Source organism: Rutidosis leptorrhynchoides, chromosome 6 (assembly GCF_046630445.1).
Source record: "Rutidosis leptorrhynchoides isolate AG116_Rl617_1_P2 chromosome 6, CSIRO_AGI_Rlap_v1, whole genome shotgun sequence".
Taxonomy (NCBI): Eukaryota; Viridiplantae; Streptophyta; class Magnoliopsida; order Asterales; family Asteraceae; genus Rutidosis; species Rutidosis leptorrhynchoides.
The window spans coordinates 318,993,376-318,999,273 of record NC_092338.1 but is presented as its reverse complement, the minus strand read 5'-3'; positions in this window follow the sequence as shown (position 1 = coordinate 318,999,273).

Below are 5,898 nucleotides of genomic sequence, written 5' to 3'. Positions count from 1 at the left end.
GCTACAACTATTAAACAAAACGTTCCCACAAGTGACGGAGTCGGTAATTGGGGTAAGAAATGAGGTTTTTAGGTTATTAAGAGACTGTTGGTCATTACGTAACCTTCATCCTTTTGATGACGTTACAACACATTGTCTTACTATCGGTCACAACGGTTATGTTCCACAAAACCAAGGATGGGAAGTGGTATTAGTAAAACCAGAATGCATGACTTGTTTCTGGACGTATGAATTACGTGTCTTTATTGCCTTTGCTGAACGCCTTATTTATTAACTAGAATTATCTTCGCAACTACTTTGTATCAAAGTTTTATGTGCTATATTTCATGCTATATGTAAAAAAAAGCGGTATTGTAAGTTTGCAAGTTATTGTATAAAGGTTTGAATATGATTTTTTTTTTTTGTGATTAGTTTTTCATATAGAATTGTAGTAGTTGAAATGGTATGTTAGCTACTAAGTATGAACTTAACGGGTAGGTACTACCCGAATTAAAGAGTATAAAATGCTAATATGAAGAAAGATCTTTTATAAATAAGTTCATATTACGCTACGAAATACTATTGACTACTCTTGATATTCTATATGATTAACTCGTTTCATTTGACTATTTTGAAGGAAATGGCACCGACTACTCGACACACCTTGAATATGAGCGAAGAGGAATTTCGTGCCTTTCTTGCATCAAACATAGCCGCAGTACAGGCTGCGCTACATACCAACAATAACTCCGAATCTAGCAATGCAGCTAACGGCGCAAGAAATCGTGTAGGATGCACCTACAAAGAATTCACTGCCTGCAAACCTTTGGAATTTGATGGTACCGAAGGACCGATCGGATTGCAACGGTGGACCGAGAAGGTCGAATCGGTGTTTGCCATAAGTAAGTGTACTGAAGAGGATAAAGTGAAGTACGCTACGCATACCTTCACAGGTACTGCGTTAACATGGTGGAATACCTATCTAGAGCAAGTGGAACAAGATGATGCTTACGCACTACCGTGGTCAGCATTCAAGCACTTGATGAACGAGAAGTACCGTCCCAGAACCGAGGTCAATAAGCTCAAGACAGAACTTAGAGGGTTACGAACCCAAGGATTTGATATTACCACGTACGAAAGACGATTCACAGAATTGTGCCTATTGTGTCCGAGAGCGTTCGAAGATGAGGAAGAGAAGATCGACGCGTTTGTGAAAGGATTACCGGAAAGAATCCAAGAAGATATAAGTTCACACGAGCCCGCCTCCATACAACAGGCATGTAGAATGGCTCACAAACTAGTGAACCAGATTAAGGAAAGAATTAAAGAACAGGCGGCTGAAGAGGCCAATGTGAAGCAAGTCAAAAGAAAATGGGAGGAAAACGGTGATAAGAATCACCAATACAACAACAGCAATTACAACAATAATTGCAACAACTATCCCAACAATCGCAACATCAATCGCAACTACAACAAACGGCCCAACAACAACAACAACAACAACAACAGCAGCAACTACAACAATCATCCCAACAACAATAACAATCGCAACAACAACAACAACAACAACAACAACAACAATCAGAAGCAGCTATGCCAAAGGTGTGAAAAGTATCACTCGGGGTTCTGCACCAAATTTTGCAACAAGTGTAAAAGAAATGGTCATAGCGCGGCGAAGTGTGAGGTCTACGGACCAGGGGTTAACAGAACGAAAGGAAAAAATGGTGTCGGAACGAGTAATGGTGGAGCAAGTAGTGTCGGAGCAAGTTATGCCAATGTAGTTTGTTATAAATGTGGAAAACCGGGCCACATTATTAGAAATTTCCCGAACCAGGAGAACACGAATGGACAAGGCCGCGAAAGTGTTTTCAATATTAATGCGGCAGAGGCACAGGAAGACCCGGAACTTGTTACGGGTACGTTTCTTATTGACAATAAATCTGCTTACGTTTTATTTGATTCGGGTGCAGATAGAAGCTATATGAGTAGAGATTTTTGTGCTAAATTAAGTTGTCCATTAATGCCGTTGGATAGTAAATTTTTACTCGAATTAGCAAACGGTAAATTAATTTCAGCAGATTATATATGCCGGAATTGAGAAATTAAACTGGGTAGCGAAATATTTAAGATTGATTTGATACCCGTAGAGTTAGGGAGTTTTGATATAATAGTTGGCATGGACTGGCTGAAGAAGGTGAAAGGAGAGATTGTATGTTATAAAAATGCAATTCGCATTGTACGAGAAGAAGGAGAACCCTTAATGGTGTACGGAGAAAAGGGCAACACGAAGCTACATCTTATTAGTAATTTGAAGGCACAAAAACTAATAAGAAAAGGTTGCTATGCTGTTCTAGCACACGTCGAGAAAGTACAAACTGAAGAAAAGAGCATCAATGATGTTCCCGTCGCAAAAGAATTTCCCGATGTATTTTCGAAAGAATTACCGGGACTACCTCCACATCGACATGTTGAATTTCAAATAGATCTTGTACCAGGAGCTGCACCAATAGCTCGTGCTCCTTATAGACTCGCACCCAGCGAGATGAAAGAACTACAAAGCTAACTACAAGAACTATTAGAACGTGGTTTCATTCGACCAAGCACATCACCATGGGGAGCTCCTGTTTTGTTTTTCAAGAAAAAGGATGGTACATTTAGGTTGTGTATTGACTACAGAGAGTTGAACAAACTTACCATCAAAAATCGTTATCCACTGCCGAGAATTGACGACTTATTTGATCAACTACAAGGCTCGTCGGTTTATTCGAAGATCGATTTACATTCTGGATATCATCAAATGCGAGTAAAGGAGGATGATATTCCAAAAACTGCTTTTAGGACGTGTTATGGTCATTACGAGTTTATGGTTATGCCGTTTGGATTGACTAACGCACCAGCTGTGTTCATGGACCTTATGAACCGAGTGTGTGGGCCATATCTTGACAAGTTTGTCATTATTTTCATCGATGACATACTTATTTACTCGAAGAATGATCAAGAGCACGAAGAACATTTGAGAAAAATGCTAGAAGTATTGAGGAAAGAAAAACTGTGCGCTAAGTTTTCAAAGTGTGCATTTTGGTTGGAAGAAGTTCAATTCCTCGGTCACATAGTGAACAAAGAAGGTATCCAGGTGGACCCGCAAAGATTGAAACCGTTGAAAAGTGGAAAACCCCAAAAACTCCGAAGCATATACGTCAATTTTTAGGATTGGCTGGTTACTACAGAAGATTCATCCAAGATTTCTCTAAAATAGCAAAACCCTTGACTGCATTAACGCATAAAGGGAAGAAATTTGAATGGAAGGATGAACAAGAGAAGGCGTTTCAATTATTGAAGAAAAAACTAACTATGGCACCTATATTGTCATTACCTGAAGGGAATGATGATTTTTTGATTTATTGTGACGCATCAAAGGAAGGTCTCGGTTGTGTATTAATGCAACGGACGAAGGTGATTGCTTATGCGTCTAGACAATTGAAGATTCACGAGCAAAATTGTTGGGATTTAACAAGTTCCATTATACTTAAAACCATTTAAGAATCAATTAAAAGCGGAAGCATGTAATTACCATTTTAGAACATGTTAATCTTTAACCAATTAAAGTTAAATCCCAATTAGGATCAAGTTGTGAAACATACTTACAAACTACAAGTAAGAAAAGTGTTTATACCTTCTCCTAGCTTGTTGATAGATGATGATGAAGATGATGATGAATGGAGCTCCAAAACTATGAAACCTCAAGTAGTTATACCCCAAACTTGTGCACCAACACCCTAGCTTTGGTTAGGATTTAATTTACACTTGATATGGACTTTCAAAATCAAATTAAGAACCCCTTAATCCTCTTGAAAACCCACGGCTGTAACAGCCTAAATGCAGCAGAATTTTTTTTTGCTTTTTGATGTGTTTGTTCAAGTGTTTAAGTCTCCAAGAGGTCTTGGTACATATGCACTTGGAATATATGGAAGTAACCACTCAAAATACAAGTCAAATGCATGCTTGTTGAGACTCCAATGTCACTTCCACAATTGCTTAATAAAATATGTTTTATAAAAGACTTGAATTTATTTTATAAAAGACTTGTATTTTATAAAACCATTTCATAAACTTCCATATATATTTATGTACATTTTATTATATAAAACCCATTTATATAAAATGTAACATAAATTTATTAATTATTTAACCTATAAATAATTAAATCCATATAAATAAATTTACCACAATTTATATATATATACACATCAAGTAATATTTAAGAAAACCATTTTTCTTAAAGTTTAAGTGTTTCGTATTTAATCAACGATCCAATTGTTAAGATCAAATACTAATAAGGTGTCGGTAAGCTTGTTATTGGGTATGACCCGACTTGGATCAAAACATATTAGCCACGTTAATTTAATATGTCTCTCGGGCATATGAAATACCTTCAATCTCCCACTTGCACGAGAAACATAAGAAATTAATGCAAGTGATGGATACAGCCTAACACACCGTCCATCACCCCTAATATGTTATGACTTTGTGCCATTCAATAACATCATCCCTTTCGAGCTCCCTACTCGAACTGATATATGTAGGTGAATCTTTCATTATTTCCTTTCGTCCTAGATGTCATGTTAAATCCAAGAGATACAGAGTGATCACTCTCTTATAGATTTAACTTTTCAGGCCTTAGACATCTGACTCTCAACGAATAAGAGGGACAAATTCCATCTTGACTACATACGTCCTAGATATACACTTTGTAATATACCTGAGTTCTTCCTTATGTACTACCATGTTTCAGAATAGCGAAGGAAAGAATCAAGGCACAGTACTTGGTGAATATCCGAACCCAATATGTATCTCAGGTCAGAGGATACAATGATATTCGCCTTTACTCAAGATTACATGTGATCAACCACAAAGGCTCTATACAGTAATTCTTGAGAGCGGGTCTTCCAATATTTGTTTCCCACAAATATCTATGAACCTTGGTTGCAACCTTGCCCCACATTCAACCTATGAATGTATACCAATCCGAGTTCATAATAGTCTAAACCTCACACTTGTTCCCACAAATGTGATCGACTACGGAAATTTAGAATAATTGCTTATTCATGGATGAAATATGCAAAATAGGAACATAACTCAAAATTAATAAATTAATACCTCAATTATATTAATGAGTTTGAACAAATTTCGTTCCGTTACAATACTTAAAACAGATCATGACCAATCACTAGAATACCGAAGCCCTAATGCACTAACATGTCCCTCATGCTTTGGCCCATGTAAAAGCTTCGTGAGTGGATCCGCAACATTTTGATCTGTGTGAACTTTGTGAATACATATCTTTCCCTTTTCAACCTCATCCCTGATGTAGTTGAATCTCCGCTCAATGTGACGAGTCTTTTGATGAGCACGAGGTTCCTTGATTTGAGCAATCGCACCCTCGTTGTCACAAAAGATCTCAAGAGGGTCCTGAATGGAAGGGACCACTCCTAAGTCGTCGATGAATTTCTTCATCCATGCAGCTTCCTGAGCTGCCAGTGAGGCGGCAATGTACTCCGACTCTGTAGTGGATAACGCAACAACTTCCTATTTTGAGCTCTTCCAAGAGACCGCACCACCATTTAACATGAAGACATAACCGGATTGTGATCGAGAGTCATCTCGATCAGTTTGGAAACTCGCGTCCACGTAACCTTTTACAGCGAGTTCCTCCTCACCAGACCCATATATTAGAAACATATCCTTAGTCCTCCTAAGGTATTTCAATATGCTTTTAACAGCAATCCAATGACTATTTCCTGGGTTATTCTGGTATCTACTTGTCAAGCTTAGAGCGCATGACACATCCGGTCTAGTACATATCATTGCATACATGATAGACCCAATAGCAGATGCGTATGGGACTTTCTTCATTCTCTC